The sequence below is a fragment of the Lissotriton vulgaris genome, chromosome 7 (genome assembly GCF_964263255.1).
Source record: "Lissotriton vulgaris chromosome 7, aLisVul1.2, whole genome shotgun sequence".
In the NCBI taxonomy this organism is placed as follows: domain Eukaryota; kingdom Metazoa; phylum Chordata; class Amphibia; order Caudata; family Salamandridae; genus Lissotriton; species Lissotriton vulgaris.
In genome coordinates this window covers 1,038,895,980-1,038,915,152 of record NC_141695.1, presented here as the reverse complement: position 1 = coordinate 1,038,915,152, position 19,173 = coordinate 1,038,895,980, and the positions used below count along the sequence as shown (strand labels likewise).

The 19,173-nt window shown below is 48.4% G+C and overlaps 1 protein-coding gene across 1 annotated transcript in view; it reads right to left on the bottom strand.

The window, feature by feature from the left end:
- Positions 1-13,827, bottom strand: part of LOC147702888 (uncharacterized) — a 353,529-nt gene extending 339,702 nt beyond the window's left edge. Inside the window, exon 1 of the mRNA XM_086931471.1 lies at positions 13,807-13,827. The gene's annotated coding sequence lies outside the window, so the exon portion shown is untranslated. The remainder of the gene's footprint in view (positions 1-13,806) is intronic.
- Positions 13,828-19,173: the final 5,346 nt, after the last annotated feature.

Here is a 19,173-nt window from a genome sequence, read left to right as displayed (position 1 = left end):
ATATCAGTACAGCGTAAACAATCCGCCGACGTGGCCTCAACATTCAGCCACGAGCAGCCATGCGTGCAACGTTTTCTTGTTTTATATGACTGGTATATATATACATGTCTTCAGTTACTCAGTACATTATAATCGTGCAAAGACGCCTGCCGGCTGGGAGACGGTGGAACAGCGTCGCTCTAGGGGCGATGAAGAATGACGGGCAGGCCAGTTCTCGTCATAATAGCGCAGGATCTGTACTTGTTCATATATACCAGTGAACAGGGAGGGAAACCAAACTGTGGGAGGGAAGCATGTAGGCGCTAGCAGGGTCTTAACAGGGGGATATGGACGGCGGGTGTCGGGAGGGGGGGGGTCATGCAGTCTGGATCCCAAAGTGGGGAGGGGGAATTGGCAGGGGGTTGTTGCATTCCGCTTAGGCGAGGTACCAGATGGGTGGCAGGACATACAAGGGTTTGTTCAGGATACAGGGGGTAATCGGGACACGACCCCAAGGTGGCTCACACCCGGTAGAGGCTACCGGCCTTCTCGGGTGGGGGGGGGGGGAAGGGACAGGTGGGTCTCCTGCTTGCGGGAGCTGCCGGAAACTGTGGAGGAGCATGGCCCATTCCATGGAGATGGGAATTTTACGTGTGCCCCTGGCTTCCTCTTCCCTCAGAGCATCTTCCTCCGCTGCCGCCCATTTACCAACCGCCCCTTTCCATTGTGCTATGGGGGGGCCCTCCGGGGTCCGCCAGCGCATGGTTATGCATCTGTTCGCCAACAGGAGCGCTAGGGACACGAAGCGCCTGTGCACCGGTTCCTGTTTAGAGATGTGGAGGATGCCTAGTGCGCTGGACTCCCAGGTGGCCAGTGTAGTGAGACCTGTGAGTTCCGACAGTGTGTCGTGTACCACCCGCCAAAAGGGTTGAAGGTCGGGACAGTCCCAAAACATATGACGGAAATCCGCGGCTGGGGAACAGCATCTGGGGCATAGGAACGGAGTGGAGGGGTAGAACTTCTGCAATCGCGCTGGGGTAAGGTATGCTCTGTGTAGTATATAGTATTGGATGTTTTTGAAGCGGGCGTTCCTAGAGACGCGTTTTGGGGCTTCAAGTGCTTTAGTCCATTCTGAGTCGTGTAGAGCGCGGCCTATGTCCTCCTCCCATGTAACACGCAGGGTCGTCAGGGGAGCATGTGAGAGTTCCCGGATGGATTTATAGAGCCAGGTGACCAGGTGGCGACCCACCCCCATATGGAGGATAGCATGTATTACTGGATGCGTGTCTGGCTCGCCAGTTTGGAGATTGAAATGGGGCCGGTATCCATCGAGCAGTTGCCTATATCTGAGGAATTGGCCCGGGGGGAGCCCGTATTCTGCGACCAAGCGGTCGAGCGGTTTCAACTGACCTTCCTCGAAGAGTGATTCCAGATCCGTGATGCCACATTGGGACCATTCGGCGAACAGTGGAGCCGTGAAGTAGGAATCTTGCCTGGGGCTGCCTATCAATGGTAGCAGCAGGGAGTACGGGGGCCTGCTGGGGGATAACCGGTGGATCCGCATCATGCACCGGCGCGCTATCGCCACTTGGAGGGGGTATGTGCGCCGAGGCTTTGTGCCCGGGAGGAGAAGACGGGTGAGTTCCGGGGTCGCGATTCTGCCGGTAGAGGTGACAGTCTCCTGAGGGTAACGGTCCGCCGTCCAGTAGGACAGCCATTGGAGCTGTGCTGCGAGGAAATATGCCTCGAAGGACGGAGCCCCGAGCCCCCCCTGCGTCGTGGGGAGTTGAAGGGTTTTCAGGGCGACCCTGTGTCTGCCTGCTCCCCAGATGAGGGTCCCCAAGAGGGAGTCAACGTCGCGGAAGAAGGACCTGGGCGGTATCACCGGTAGATTCGTGAAGTGGTAAAGGAGTCGGGGAAGCATCACCATTTTAGCTAGGGCTATCCGCCCTATCGGGGCCAGCGGTAGCTTATTCCAAAAGGCGACTGTCGGGCGCAGACTAGCCAGTATTCTGCGGTGATTGCCCTCAAAAATGTCCGCCGGAGAGTGGTACAAGCGGACACCGAGGTACCGGGGAGCCTCCGCGGACCAAGGGAGTTTATGTGGCCCGAGCCCGACTTCCCGGGGGGGCAGGTCTGGGTGTAGAGGGTAGACCGTGGACTTGTCCCAGTTCACCTGTAGTCCCGAGGCGTCTGCAAATTCCGCCAGCGCTGCCCCAATAGGGGTTAGGTCCATTTCAATGTCTCGGACATATATGAGGAGATCATCCGCGTACATGGACACGCAATGGGTGCCGTCTGCAAGCGGTATGCCCCAGTCTACACCTTCCTGACGCAGCCGAACCGCCAGCGGCTTGACCGCCAGCGCGAATAAGAGAGGCGACAGGGGGCACCCTTGTCTTGTGCCTCGTCGAACTTCAAATGCCGGTGAGATGCGTCTCCCGATGCGAACTCGGGTGGTGAGATCGGTGTACAGGAGACGTGTGTATGCCATGAGTGTCGGGCCGACATTGAGGCGCCGCAGGACCGAGAACAGGTAGGGCCAGGTGAGGGTGTCGAACGCCTTTTCGAGATCCATAATGAGGCAGGCGGCACAGGGAAATCTTTCACGCACCTGGTCTTGAATATGGAAGACTCGGCGGAGGTTCTGGGATGTATTCCTCCCGGGGACGAAGCCGCATTGGTCGGGGTGGACCAGCGGGCGTATGACCTGTGCATATCGATCAGCTAGGATCTTCCCTAGGATTTTACAGTCCGCCGACAGGAGCGTGATGGGCCGATATGACCCCATGTGGAGCGGATCTCTGTGGGGCTTGGGGAAGGTGACAATCACGGACATCCCCGTAGCGACTGAGGTAACCTCCCTAAGTGGAGAGACGCCCCAAGCATCCGTGACAGACGGGGGACTACCAGGGGAGAGCGTCGAGTAGTATTCCAATGGGAAGCCGTCTAGACCCGGCGCTTTATTCCGCGACATGGCACGTATCGCCTGGGTGATGTCAGAGGGAATGATCTTGGTGTCGAGTGTGCGCTTGTCATCATTTGATATCGTGGGTAACGTCAGAGGGTCTAAAAAGTGTTCCACAGGAAACGGGGAACAGTGGGCCGGGGCTCCGTACACTTGCGCATAATGGCGCTGGAATGCCAGGAGAATCTCGGCCTGCGACTGCACTAATACACCTTCCGGGTTGATAATGTCTGTGATTGGTTTGAGTTCAGTGTCCTGCCTCGCCATCCAGGCTAGAAGCGCCCCGGTTTTGTCTCTGTCCTTATGTACCCTAGAGGCGTATGCCCTGAAATTGTACTTTCGGAGGTCAGCGCAGGCAGTCTGATATTCCGACTTAGCCTCGGCCGTCAGCACGGCGTGTTCCTCCGAGTCGTCAGGTCGTTTAGTGAGTGCGGCCAGAGCTTGCTCTGTGGTTAAAAGTGTCCGCTCTAAGGTGCGTCGGACCCCCACTACCTGTTTGATGCATTCTCCCCTCGCCACCACCTTAAACGCGTCCCACTCCACCAGTACCGATAATGCTGTGTTCTCATTGTGTGTGAAGTAATCTTGTATGCTGGATTTGTGTGCGTCTCTGAAGACTGGGTCCGATAGGCACTCCCTAGGGAGGCGCCAGGTGGGGACCGGTGGGTGTGGGGGGCGCCAGGTAAGGCGTATGATGTGGGCGTCGTGATCCGAGAGGATCCGACCCAGGTATTCTGCAGATGTGATCTTGGGGAGGATTGGTGCAGAGCAGAGGAAAAGGTCTAGGCGAACTCGGAGGTTGTGTGGAATCGAGTGGAAGGAGTAAATGCGAGCCAGTGGGTGTAGGTGTCGCCATGCGTCAGTGAGTGCCCAGTGCGTGGTCCATGTCCTAAAGAGGTCTGCTTGTCGGGGGGCCAGGGAGTGTGTGGGGGGAGGGTGCGAGCGGTCCAGGGAGGGGTTCAGTGAGCAGTTAAAGTCACCTCCCAGTACCCACGGAACTGTAGTGAACTGGGCCAAAACGCCCGTAAGGTGATCCCAAAACTGACCCTGATCTGTGTTAGGGGCGTAAATGCTGCCAAGGAGCACCCCTTGCCCATCAAGTATTCCCTCCAGAAGCGCGTACCTGCCCTCTCTATCTACCACTCGCCGGAGCACCCGGAAGGGAGTACCTGGCCTTACCCAGATTAATGCGCCGCGTGCAAACGCTGAATATTGTGTGGCACAGATGATCCCTCGCCATTTGGCCTGCAAACGAGTGAGTTCAGTAGCGTTAATGTGTGTCTCCTGCAGAAACGCTATGCCGGCTGACATGCGCCTAATGTAGGAGTATACAGAGTAGCGCTTACTGGGCGTGTGTAGGCCCCGTACGTTTAGTGTAAGGATATTAAGGTCTGAGTGGGGGACTGCCATTTCTGGGGTGATGTGGTCGGGAGAGGGGCCCCCCTACAGCTCCCGTGTGCCACCAGTGTATGTGCGCCATATGCGTTCCTACGCACCAAGCTTCCTCTAACGTGGGGGGGGGGACTAGGGGAAGTAACAACAACTAGAACTCCGGGTGGGCAACTGTCCCAATACTGAGGATACGTCACCGGGGGTGGCATATCCAAACTAGTGTCCCACTAGGGGAGAAGTTCAACAGAAATCCGTGGGGGTGGCAGCGTGTGTCGCTGCTGGGCCTGTGCGCGGGTCGGGCTCTAGTAGGAGAAATGTCTATCGCTCGCTAGCGCTCACAAACATCAGGCAAATTGGTCTAGGCTTCTAGACGTCGCGCAACACAACAGGCAACCATGAGAAGGATATAGCAGTTGACAGTTCAATCTTCACGAAGAGGCGATGTGTTGGCTGGCCAGGGCAGCATCCAATGTGAGTGCCACAACCAGGGGGGAAGAGATTGGGCCGAATCCCGACATAGTTCCATCACTGTCCCGGTCTTTCTCAGGGGTGAATAGGTGTGGTTGACCTTCCAGGTCCGAAGCCGGGGGTGATGTGTGCAGTTCGGTTACCGCCCGTAGGGCGTCTCGTCGCTCCTGCATGATTTGTGTGAGGTCGGGTGAGCCTGTGGGGGAGGATGTCTGGCTCTTGGGGTGGCCTGATCGAGCACGGCTCGCGCCCCGTTTCCTGGATCGTCTAGAGTTGTTGTTGCGTGTCCTCTGGGGTCCGGGTTTAGGTATCAGCGGGCAATTAAATTCAGTCCAATCCTGCGCGTCCGCTGCCGTATCGAAGAAGAGGGCTTTCCCTTTGTGGATCACTTTAAGGCAGGCAGGGAATAGCAAGGAGTATTGCAGTTCATTTGCGCGGAGGCGCCTCTTGACTTCCAGAAACGTGGATCGCCGTTGTTGGACCTCTCGAGCATAGTCCGGGAACACCATGACGTGCTGATCTTCCACTTGCAGGGGGCCCGCCGTCCGGGCCGCACGGAGCACCGCGTCCCGGTCTCGGAAGTGCAGGAACTTGGCCAACATGGGTCGCGGAGGAAGACCGGGTTTGGGTGCCCGGGCCGGGACCCTGTGGGCCCTCTCGATGGAAAAGTACGGAGACCGGTCGCAATCCGGAGTGAACGATTTAGTCCAGGATTCCATGTAGGTCAGAGGGTCCGAGTTCTCAATCCCCTCCGGCAGGCCCAGGACGCGGATGTTACAACGTCTTGAGCGCCCTTCTAAATCCACTGTGCGCTCCTCCAGGGTCTCCACGCGGCGCAGGATCTCCTGCATGTCTGCCTCCTGCGACTTCACCGCGGGTTGTAATTCAGTCACGATCCGCTCACCCTCTTTCACCCTGTCCGCCAGCTTACGGTGCTCATCGCGGATTAGGCTAATGTCCGCCGTCAGGGTGCCCAATCTTTCCTCCATCGAGAGGCGAGACATTTCAATTGCCGCCAACACCTGGTCCAATTTCGCTGATAGTGTAGGGTCGGTTTGCGACGCTTTGGCCTGCGTCCATGTCCTCGTTTGTGGCATCTTCTCGACAGCCGTTTCAGGGACCGCCGTCGCCTGAGAGGCCCTCGGCTTTCCCATGGGTGCTGCCAAGAGGAAGAGGGGGGGTCCCCGGGTCGTCGTGCGCCTCGAGGGCGGTAGGTCGTCGCCTCACAGCGTCGCCGGGTAGGTGGCAGCTCCGTGTCGGTCGGCTCCCTCAGTCTTCTCCGGTTCTGGGGCGGGGCCCGCTCCTCTCCGGGGAGCCCCAGCAGGGGTGTCAGAGGTGGCTTGCGGCCGCCTGGGCCGGTGGGTCCGACCGCGGGGGGAGGTGCGTGGGTGTCCTCTCCTCCCCGGGGGGAGTGCGGCTCAGTGTGCGGCTCAGTGTCAGCGCCGATCGGCAAGGGGGACGGCCACTGGCAGCGCCTCTAGCGCAAGTGGGGCACTCCTACCCCCGGGGCGAGGTTTGCGTTTGTCCTCGGTGCTAGGCCTGCATGGGCGCCATTTTAGGGTCAGGCACCCGGGTCCACCGGGCTGTTTATGGAGGCGAGTATGAGGTGAGTCTCTCGCCGGGTGGCGTTGTGTCCAATGACCTCCCACGGGGCCCGGAGGGAGGAGGGGGGCCCCGGGGTGCCGGTGTTGAGGTCCTCGGGGGAGGAGGGGAGAAATTAGTGCTCACCGCCCTCAGTGATGGTGCCAGGAGTGTCCAGTCCTGTGCCGTCGGTGTGCTCGCCGGCTCCCCTCTGTCCGCGGTGGCAGGGGCCACCGGGGTGCCGGCGTTGGGATCCTCGGGGGGGAGGGGGAGAGGGATCAGTGCTCTCCGCCGTCCGTGATGATCACGGACTTCTGGATTGTCCAGCCCTGTGCGCTCGCAGGCTCCCCGCAGTCCGCAGTGGCAGGTCGGTCAATTCCGAGGGCCGATCAGGTTCCCGGCGGGGAAATCGCTCCGGTGTATCGGAGCCCCGGGGCGGCAGCCGCCATCTTGTGTGTCGGGGCTCCGGGATGGAGGAGGGCGCCGTCCGGTGCGCACTCCCGTAGGCTAGTGTCACCCTCTCCGCGGGTTTCCCCGTTGCTGTCGGCTGGCCGCGTCTTCCGGGGCCGTCGTTCAGAGAGCTGACTCCCGGGGGCTCACTCGTCTGCCGGTCCGAGGTTCGCCCGCCATTTTCGGGGTCGGCGTCGCTCGGTGTCGGCGGAGGACAATCTGGGTCGTGTCGTCCGCTCGCAGTAGTTTAGGTCATTTGAAGGATGCCCCAGTGCATGGGGGCATCACAGGCGCTGTGTTTGGCGAGTTGAGGCTCCCGGCGATCTCGTGAACTGGGCAAGATGCTAGCCCGATCACGGAGCCTCAGCAGGACACAGCCGCCATCATGGCTTGCCAAGCCACGCCCCCCGCCACATATGTGATTCATATGGGAGTTGTTCCAGCACCAGAATACACAAACGTATTGCCTGATAGAAGGTTCAACTAATCCCTGTCAAAGATTTCCCCACTGGGTCAGCCAGCAGGTTTTTTAGGTCTCGCTTGTGAACTCAGCGCATGTGCTGATTCGCCTTGCGAGGCTCTATTGTTGCCGCTTTCTGTGCCGAACGGAGACAGGAGTTGGCTCGCGCTGACAGGAGATGTACCCTCCGTACGCATGCACATCTCCTGTCCCCGGAGTCTGGCAGCGCGTGCATCACGCGCTTTCAGTTTCCCCCCCCCCGTCGGCTCCACAGAACCAGCTTGTTTTATTTGCTCTAATATGTGAATATGCCTGTTTTCATATATTACCCGCAGCAACAAGGTTTGAACGCAGATGCTCTTGCAGCTCCGCGCTCACTACCAATGGCGATAGCCACACACCCCTCTCTCATTACTTGTGCGGTATACAGTGCCTGCAAAAGGAGTCATTCCTGCTTCCCCAGCCCCCCCAACCCCACGGTTCGGCGCAAGATCTGCCCTCGTGTTCAGTACCCTGATAAGCCGCTTGGGGTCGCTCATCAATAATAATATACTGTCTTCAATGATTTTTGGAGCAGAGTTTTCTAAATATTCAAAATACAGATTTACTTGCGTCCATTGTGCAGTGTCCAGGCGTGTATTTACTTGCTTTTACATACACGAGCGTAGAGTAGCGCTGATGCTTCGTTTTGTAAGCAGCATTCGTTGGTTAAATTTTTCTTAGTGAGCATGCCCCCATGCATGTCTTGCCCCCTTTGATTAGAATATACCCTTCTTACCCTGCACAACCGTTCCTCCACAGTTAGAATGCTCACCTTGCATGGTTTGCCCAAGTAGGGCTGACTACCAAAGTTAATTGATTTTGCCTTCGCCCCCCCACAGACACCCTTTATTGCCTTACTGGCTTTCATTTCTGTTTCACACAGGGTGTCCCACCATAATGAGATCCTTATATCCAGATGTGGGTTGAAACTCCGTTGACAGTTTAAATACATAAACTTGCCTATTTCCTGTATACTACTGAGATCATTAATCATTTGAGTTGGCCATTGCTCAACATTGCTGCATATACTCCTATGTTTGTAATTTGTTTCTGTTGTGCTTCTTAGCACAAGAAATACCATATGTATTTGTATGCACACTAAATCTACAAATTACATTAATTTGGGCTATAGGTTAACTATGATTTACAAGTAAAAAGCAATGAAGAAAATGCAGAAATCACTTAAAGTATTTTGCGGCCATTGTGATTATTATAATAATATTGTTGGGTTATTATTAATATGTGACTTGTCTTTGGCATTGTCAATTCAGTTTTTCGAGTCTTTTCACAACCCCACCCCACTTTTTTTTTTTTAACCTTTTCTCACATCTCACAATCTTCACTTAATATATATGCGATAATGTATGGTTGCCTAGAGAACCACTGTAGCACTTTAGAGTAGGAGGCGTGCTTCTCTTTTCTAAGGACCTTTATCAGTGAACACTTAACAAAATAGCAATGAATCTTTTATCGCTATTTTATCTTTTATCATAGAGTCTCCCTCCTTTGTTTTACAAGGTGATGATAATGATACATATTTTCTTTGTAACAGCAGTTTTCCTGTGCTATTAATGACTTGAAGTAGGGAGTAAAAATGCTTATTGCATCTTACATTGGTGTTGTGCACTTCACAGTTTGGCTCCAGAAGTGAGTGTTGTGTGCTTGTGATTATTTAGTTCCTTCTCATGTGCATGGAAACGGAACACCATTTTTTTTATTTCCCTTATAATGTTTGAGATAATATTGTATGTATTTATTTACTTCTCGTATTTGTAGAGTGTAAACCTAGCTACAGGGGTAACTGAGTGCTTTACGTAGAACATAACACAAGTGCAGGATAATTTGTGCGAGATCAAACCGTCAAACAAAACCACAGTACAGGCTAAACAGGTGAAGGGCAAGAGGGAGAGTTAAATATGTAGAATACGTCATTTTTAATCTTTAGCTGGAGATTGAATAAATATGTTTTAAGGGTTTTGCTCAAGAGAGGAAATTTAGATTGGCTGATGTTTTAGGTATCTGGATCCATCTTGTGGGAGCTTAGTATGAGAACGCCTATTTAACAGTCTTGCTCTGCTTTATTTTTGTGCTCTCCCAGATCAGGGAGAAATTTCCTCAAGTCAATCTTTCTTTTTATGTGATGTGTAGTTTGTCCTTTAGGTAATGCAGGAGATCAGATTGCAGTTCATTGTGTGTTATATATACGTATTTGAAGTCAATATGTGATTCTAAACATAAGTTATGGAAATGTTTTAGAACTGGGGTGATGTAGAAATTTCTTAGCATTTGAAATCAGGTGTGCTGCACCATGAATGAGGACCCTGTGAGGCATAACATTCTTGGAAGGCATGCTAGAGGAGTATTACTGCCACGTATGTGGGCAATCACTAAAACGTGGACTACCAACCTTATCAAGGAGGCCTACCGTACTTTATTTTTTTCATTAAATATATTTGATATGATGTAGCATTCACCAATATATTGAAATGTTTCTTGAGGCTGAGCGACAGTAAATGTGTAACCTAGAGATGTCGCAACTGGAGCCCTTGAGGGTGCAATACTAAAAGGGCAGAGTATGAAAAGGCATTTTTGAACTGGAACACCACTGGGCATAGGATAAGAAAGAATTGACTTGTCCTAATTGTTATCTCGTTGTCAAGATTGATTTTAACATTTTTTGCATTCTGTACCCTTTTTGAGGAAGGGAATGCCCAACAGTGAAAAGTGGTTGATGGGTTAAAGCACTGATGAGCGATCCAACAGGACAGACCTGAAGACAAGTTTTACTATCTTCTATTATTTTGAGGACTTCATCTAAGATGTGCAGGGTGGCTGTCTAAATGCTGAGTTTTGACTGGAAGAGGTATCAGGCTTTCACAAGTTGGACACATGATTTAGTAGTTGTTTAATAACCACCTTGAATAATATTCACCAACATGGGTAGTTTAGAAATTGACCTGAAGTTTTTCGAAGTTTGGATTCTGTATCGAGGGCAAGGGTTGACTTGGTTAGACTTAATAGCTGATGGAAGTGTGCCTTCATCCAGAGAGCTATTAACAATTTGGAGAAGGGATTGAGAAATGCCATCTGTGCATATCTGGACAAGAGTTGCTAGCAAAGATCTAATAATGTGGGTTGATGGAACGGTTGTGGTGATATGTCACTGCGAGTCCAGCAGCTAGAAGGAAGACCATTTAGTGGCTGATTTACCCAGTGTTGAGGGGTGGAGAGAGTTTAATGGAGCTATAAAGGCCTCTGCAGGTATCGTGCATTTTCATTGAGAGGGACTTGGTCATGTTTTCGACTATGCTAATTCAGCTGGGCATTTTTGGTTGAGGGATAGAATTTGCCGACAATCTATTGGTTTGAAAGAGGGTTTTAGGATGGTTAGGTGATCGCTAATCTTGTGTTTGAAGTAATTTGCTATGGGTAGACGTATGAAGTGTTTGTGAATTTTCCTTAGATATTTAAGGTTTACGAATGCTTCAAAGCTCTGTTTTTCTCAATTTCCTTTGTTGTCTTACTTTAATGTAGGTCCTTGGAGTGAAACAGGCTATGAGGTTGGTTTCTGGTGTATTTAAGGGTAAGCCGTGCCCTGTGTTTGATGTTGTTTTTAGTTTACTGAATGCAGAAGTCAATGAGGAAGTCGGAGGTATTAACAAAATCAGAGTTCCTAGTGATAATTCTGAGGTCCTCAGAGAAGTTGATGATAGATCGACAAGTAGAGTTAAGAATTGATTATAATGGTCACCTACAGTTGGTGTACTATAACGGTAGTTCCTGGGTGATTCCCTGCTTCCCGACATTCCTCCCTCATTTTAAACACCTGAATTCAGCTTTGGGCTTTTAAATTGTATGACTGAATGAGATATTTAATACAATGTCACAACAGAATCTTGGTGGGCATCAAATATGTTTTAATAAACAGTATAATATGTTTTAAAAATCTATGGAGGCTCACAGTTAAAAGAAGCACACATTTGCAATACAATAGGTCTCGCATTTATGCAAGTTTAAGCTATTGGCATTGTATATGACAATGCCTTTTGTTTGTTTTAAAAACTAAAATATAAACAAAAGGCATTGTCATTTACAATGCAAATAGCTCAAACTCCTGTTGCGAGACCTATTGCATTGCAAATGCTTGTAGAGATAAGGATTCAATATGCATTTATGGATGTACAGACGTTTCTCTTGGCCAGAAACACTTGACACTTTGCACAGAAGAGCTTGTGCATAAGGCACAGGCCCTGAACTTTATGAATTCATGACAGATGTGCTGTCTCTGAGGAAAAGAAGAAACCAATTGTGAACTACTCCATTTCAGTCTCTATGATATTTCTTAATGGTGTATTCTGAAGGCAAGGAAAGGTGACCTTCAGTAACCAACTCTCAACAGCATTAATAAGAATAATCCTATAAGAAAGAGAAAGGAAAGGTAACGACAACTCTGCTCAATAAGCAAAGATGGTAACAGGTGGCTTGTACAAGTACAGGAGGCTTGCCCAACTGAAACAATCTGGGAAATGTAGTTGGCATTGTGTATGGCCCCCAGACTGATGCACCTGGTTTTGGATGAACCAGTGGTGGACAGTACAACTGATATTAAAAGGTCCACAAGGACCAGGATTTCAACAGCACTACTATCAGTAGCCAACTGCAAATCACTGAGCACACTTATACGCACTTATTAATGTTCATTTCAAAATTCAGTGTTTTGATTATGTAATACGCCAATAATCTCCACTTGTACCCGTGACTGCTATACTATGGCTCCAGCCATTGGATGGAATTGTCAAGAACCCCAAGCACTGAAAAAACTGGAATACTACAATATAATGTAGATAAAGTTCCCAAAACCCTAACAGTCAGTCTGCAAAGTTGACAAACCCATGCTCCTGTACTAGACCTGAACCTAAAACAACTTGACCAAATCAAGCCTCACCAAAAAACTTCCAACAGCCCCAACCACATTCAGGATTAGGTTTGACGTTTTATGCAGTATGTACAGATCATTTGAGAGTAAAAGACCAAGCTACCTAAGGAAACTGGCCTCTCATTATGTACCACACAGGGACCTCTGATCGAGTCACAGATTTTGTGTCTAACAAATTACAATAACTAAAGAAATCTAAGGATGGTGCAGGATACAGTCAAAGCTGAAAGTTATAGAACAGGATCAACCTGAGAGTCCAAAAGAGTACATTTGTTTTCTCTAAAACCATAACTCTTAAACAAAGCATGTGACTATGGCTTCGGTAAAATCTATTCTGCCCCATTCCTACCAAAACACAATAAGCAGGGGTCTGAGCTGCTGCTCGCTCAAGCCACCTACCACCACTAAAACCACCTTCCACATTTCCCTTAAACCCGAATTGTTACCCTAATGAGGAACCATCAAGGCCGGACTGGCCGCAGCGGGCACCGGGCGTTTCCCCAGTTGGTCGCCAGGGTGGGGGCCGGTTTTGGGCACTTGGGGGCCGTTTTTGTTACCAGGGCCTGCAATATCGGCCCAGTAACAAAATCCAGGGCCGGCTCTAGGCTCATGGTGGCCCTGGGCAGGGAGCGTAGGTAGGGGGCCCGGAAGAGGGGTTCCGGGCAGGGTGGAGCGCGCAGGCCAGTAAAGAGAGAAGGAGGTCAGGGAGTTGAGAAGTGGAACAGAGCCGGAGGCCGCCAAATCCCTGCCAGGGGCCACCACACAAATATGTATCCATCCTCAGAGGATTAATATATTAAGGATATATATTGGCGTGGTGGCCCCTGGGGTTTGGTGGCCCTGTGCAGGTGCACAGCTTGCACATGCCTAGAGCCGGCCCTGCAAAATCGTCCAAAACCGGTCCTTACAAACAGCTCGGCCGCATCCCCTCGGACCCCCCCAGGGGTGCCGGTCGAGCAGTTTGCCAGGGCCAGTTTTGGTTCCCAGTCCGGCCCCGGGAACTATAAACCTTTGCCCCAAGCATTCATTTCTCCACATTTTAGCTCTTCTAGATGTACATGACCATGCATTAAAAACTGCGGAAATGGCAACATGGCTTGCTCCTACTGACTTTTCAAGAGGCCACCATCTTCCCTGGACATCAGTGCTATGCTAAAACATTTACATGATTTGTAGACTACCGTAAAAGAAGAAATAATGAAGTTGTCATTACTAATAGTTTGAATCATTACAATTGTAATTGCATTGCTGGTAAAGTGAATTGTAGAGGTAAGAAGCATAACCTATGCTTGTGGCAAACTAGCAGAGTTCTCAATCAGTTCAAATAGGACGTCGAACCACTGTAGACTAATTTTATGCAACCACAGAAAGATGTAAAACACTGAATTTACATTATACCTTCATAGAATTCTCTTCTAAAGAAAGAAAAAAAGGAATCATACAAAAAGGGGTCAATATCAAGAATTTTAACTTAGAAAGAATAGGTTGGAGATAAAGTGAGATAAAGAAAAAAAAATAATCATTAGTTACCGGATAACCATCTCGTCCTGGTAGGCCCTGTTGTGATTAAATAAGTATACACTTGTATTTATCAAAATAAGCAACCTGGAAGCATACATCTTGCATTACTCACATTCTGTCTGTGAAAACAATGACCTCAGATATACAATTTAGACACAAAGGACAATGATCATCAGGTTAAAGTGTTCCCTGCAGTTCCCATATCTCATTCTCAGGTTCAATGTAAGAAAATTAGTGAACTGGTTAATTTTCAATCTCAAACTTTCAGAAGGATCTGAAATTATCGGCCTATTGCAAGTAAAAGATCATAATTCTGTGAATCTTGGAAATTATTTGCGCTGAGTCAGCCATCCTGGTCACTTGCTGTATATCAATTATTCACAATTCATTTTAGAGATGTTTTCATGCAATCCTTTCAAAGGTAGGATTGTCTTGTAAATATATATAGCAAAACTTTCTAATCTATATATATATTTTTTTCCATCCTGCACTAACGGTTTGGAAAATCATAACTTACCAGTAATTTTGCTCCTCTCATCAGGTAGTTTGTGGAATGTGGCCTGAGCAAGTGCCAGAGGCTGAGTCTTTTGTAAGCATCCCACCCACCACCTTTTGTTGTTTCAATATAATACTCTTAGCGCAACAGGAGTGCTCAGACATTGGTCCGTGCTCGTTGTGCCACATAATCCGATCTTCCCGTGACTGAAGTGGCTCAACAATGCAATTATGGCATGCTATCACGCTGAACATATCTAGGTTGGAGGACCTCCTGAAGTTTAAACCCCCGGAAGTTAAGCCACTCAAGGGCGAGTTAGGAAGTCATAAGGTGTCCCAAAGGCTGATCTCTTCAGAACAATACAGTAGACCCTTTTCATTCCCTTCGCTTGGCTTGGGAGGAGGACTTGGGACCTCTTACGGATGAAGAATGTGGGGAGGCAAGGGCGGCCCGATAGAGTCTGCTATTGCGAGTTGATTTCACCTCATTAAACTAAAGTATTTATATAGAGTATATTTTAGGAGGTGTAGGTTGTGGAGGATGGGAGTAGTTGCTTCTCCATTCTGTCTAGAGTGTTCCTTAAGGAGGTGATCTGCTTCATACAGCCAGGGGGTGGGCAGTGCTGTGCAAACATTAGGAGCAACACATTAGGTGCTTTCCTTTCTGGGGTCCGTGCTGGGAGGTGCCCTACAAACCAACCCAAACATGGCCATCCTGCATATTGTTAAGGAGAAAATGAAATATGAAGAAATCTCACTAAAGCAGACATCAGTAGAGAGCATTGCAGAACTATACATGGTTAAGGACCAGCTCAGGCCTAAGCTTTACGGCAATAAAAATAGGTGAGGGTTCACAAGGAATTAGAATGCACAATCTGGAAGTTCAGTTAAATGTAAACACATTGTTAGACTTGGCATCTTTTGCGTGTTTTCCCTAAGTTTTTTGCTTTCTGACCTCCTGGTTCTAACTCGGTTTGTGCTGGCTTAGTGATTCTGTGCACTTTTCTCACTGCTAATCAGTGGTAAAATGTGTTATGGATTGGTGTTTCCATGATTGGCATGTTTGATTTATGTGTCAGTCCCTAGTAAAGTGCACTGCGTGTGCCAGGGTCTGTGAATCAAATGCCGTTGGTGGACTGCAGCACAGGATTGTGCCACCCACACGAACGCCCTGTAAAAGGTAACTCAGACCCGCCATTGCGGAGTCTGCAAGCAGTTTGTAACTGTTATGTTGACTTGGCCAGTGCACACACTTGCCAGTCCCTCACCTTCCCTTTTCTTACATGCCAGCCCTAAGGTAGGCCCAAGGTACCCCTGTGGGCTGGTTGCAGTGTATGTGAAAGGTAGGACATACCCTGGTATGTGTGAAAATCACTAAAGAAGGAGAGCAGGGCACTTTCTCGAATACACATAGACCCTAAGCAACAGAGCTCAAGGAGTTACCTCACCCCCAATGAGATAGTCGACCAAGGGAAAAAGATTTGGTATAAAATCGTAACCTATGTGGACAATTTAGTAGGATGGACTGAACGTTTAGCCCTTCGGATGAGCCCATGGCCACAATAGGGGTCCTTCAATCCACATTGTATTGTATTGTAATTGCATTTAATATAGTACTTACTACCCCTGACAAGGCGTCAAAGCGCTTCTTCAGCGAGTAGCAAGCTACTCCGGGACCTATAGAGGATTAGTGTTGAATTAGTATAGTGAAACATGCAAGTACATTTTAAGTGGTGGATAGGTTAGTCAGTTATTTGGATTTGGAATGATAACAGAAGGAGAGAGGAGGAAAAAAGGTTTGTATTTATATAGCGTTTGTTACCCCTGATGGGGTGTTGAAGCACGCTATTCAGGAAGCCCATAAAGGATTAGTGGTGAATAAATATGGTGAAATATAAAAGTAATTTCAGTGGTGGATATTAGTCAGTTATTTGGAGTGAGACTGATATCGGAGGGATAAAAAGGGAAGAAAGGTTTGCATTCATATAGCACTTGTTACCCCTGATGAATGTTAAAGCGCTTTTCTGGCGAGTAGCACGCCACTCCGGAACCCATAAAGGATTAGTGTTGAAAATTAGTATAGTAAAATATGAAGTAATTTGAGTAGTGGATATGTTATTCAGTTATTTGGGTAGAGAAGGGTAGGTGGCGGGATAGAAGAGGGAAAGAGGTTTGTATTTATAAAGCGCTTGCTACCCTGATCGGGTTTTGAAGTGCATCTCTGGAACCCATAAGGATTAGTGTTGAATTAGTTTGGTGAAACATGAAAGTCATTTTAGTGGTGGATTTGTTAGTCAGTTATTTGGATTGAGAAGGGTTGGGGAGGGGTAGAAAAGGGAAAAAGTTAGCATTTATATAGCGCTTGTAACCCTGATGGGGTGTTGAGACGCTTTATTGGTAAGTAGCATGCTACTCTCGAACCCCTAAAGGATTAGTGGTGAATTAGTATATTTGAATATGGAATTTGAGAAGTGAACATGTTAGTATGTTAATTTTGATTGAAAAGGATAGTTGAGGGATAAAAGAGTGAAGGTTTTTTAAAAAATTTTTTTTAGGTTTTAGCAGTAGGAGGAGGCTTTTGGATGAGTAAAAATGAGTTTGAGGGGAGGAGTCAGAGGGAAGAATTTAGAAAGGTTTGTTTTAGGGAATCGGTATAGTAAAAGAGGTGTCAGATGATGCAAGGAGGGGTAGAGTAGGAGAGTCTAGAAAGGGTTTTTTGGGGATCATAGTAGTGGTATGGGGTTTGGGATAAATGAGAGAGTGGATGTAGAGGATATATTGATAGATGTATAGGATGAGAGATAGAGAAGTGCATTGGAAATTGTAGAAGGAAGTTTGAGATGAGTCAGAAGGTTGGGCTAGAAGATATATTGAGAGAAGTATAGGCTGAGAAATAGGGCAGTGCATTGGAAATGCTAAATTAGAAGAAAGTGATAAATATATATATCCATAAGTACATATGACATGGCAAACACTGAGAATTGCATTCTCCTTGGTGAGGGGGATCCAGATTGGGATTAGCCTTATATGCGAAAGAGTCCGCGCGCTTGTCAAAAGTATGCCAGGCAACATAATCTCCAACATTCCATTACCCCCGTACACCAGACGCACCTAATATGTAAAGGGCCTGGGGCACCTCATTATATTCCCTGACCACAAATGGATAAGGAAAACCTCAAACATATGTTACCACTCCTTACAGACGGAGCAGGGAAATTGATTAGGACCTTTTAAAAACAAACTGAAGGTGTCACCCTGGCAATAGGGGACATAAAGAGTTTACTTAGCTAACTTATAGGAGATTAACCAAATACTGTCTTCCATAAGGCTGGAGGGAGAAATGTCACCCTTACTGAAACCAGGTATAATGGGTCCATATTCAGCTTAGTCCTGACAGCGGTCTGGGACCAGCTGTGAAAATGTATCCTGATAGGCCAGACATCGGGCTCAAACAATGCAGCCGAATGAGTACCTAACTCAATTTCTCAGCAGGATGAAAGATACATGGACTCAAGAAGTAGGCCAAGGTTGGGAAGTAATGGGGGAAATGATCTGTTGTTCTATAATGTAGTAAAGAAGGGTTTATCTTCCGATGTGCAGGATAATCTTAACAATATAGTGGTATTGGAGGCCAAACACTGGATGGAGATACAGGCCCACATAATACACTTTTGTAAAAAGAAACATAAGAAAGAGAGGAATAAGCAGGATGTAATGGAAAAAGCAGCAGTCAATATGGTGCAGCAAACATTGGCAACAAAGGGAGCTACGGAAGGGGCTGTATTAGCAGCCACAGACAAACCCACAAATAATATATGTACTTCATACACCACACTAAAATATACAGCATCCAGTAATGCCTAAGGTGCAATAAATGCCGCCACAGCAAAGCTATCAACCATCCCCAATTGTTCTACCCCTGGAGTCCCTCCTTCCAGGATCATGGCTGTAACAGTAGATGTATCTACTGGAGACCAAATCAGAACTTGAGCCAACCACAGAGGCATTTATCACAGCGATATACACAATAGTAGCAGAAACACCAGAACTATTGGGAAGGGAGGTCCAGCTACCCAAGTAGTTCCTTTTCCGATGACACAGGTAAGATTTGGATACCTGATAGCAAGTTGATATTATATAAATAGAGGCCTCAGAAATAACACCAACCTATGGCGCTCTGGCAGCCTGTCATCATGACCATGTCCTATGGGCAACTGCTATTTTCATTGAGCCAGGTAAAACAGTATGGGGAATACTGGATTATCATTTGTTCCATGATAATCCTAAGAAAATGTTCCTAATTGTTCAGGACCGCTAAGGATAGTATTGGAAGTAAGGGCGCCCACACCAGGTAGAGCCTTTGATTCTTGTAGGGATGCAGATCTTTCCTAAGTACTGGGTACTCTGTGGACCAAGGGTCCCCATGAGGTACACACCTTATTCAAACTGCCACCCCATTCAGAATAACATTAAAGGAGGGTGCTCTCCTGCCAAGGATGCGACAGTATCCCAATTCTAAAGAAGCAGATGAGGGCATTGCCCCCACAGTACAGGTGTTACTGGAGCAATGAGTAATTTACCCCAGAGTTTCTCCTTGTAACACTCGGTTTACCCGGTTAAGAAATCTAACGGTAATACCTGCATATGATTCAAGACCTGCACCCATTTAACAATGTAGTGGTGCCAGATTTCCAATCATTCTTGCCTCTTTCATCTTTATGCCAAATATTCCTCAGTATGCTAGATTATTCTCTGTCATAGATCTTAAGAATGCTTTCTTTAGCATCCCTCTTCATCCCAACAGTCATTATTTGACAGCATTCTCCTATCACAGGACTCAGCAGTTGTATTCTCATTTGCTCAAAGGTATTTTAAATTCCG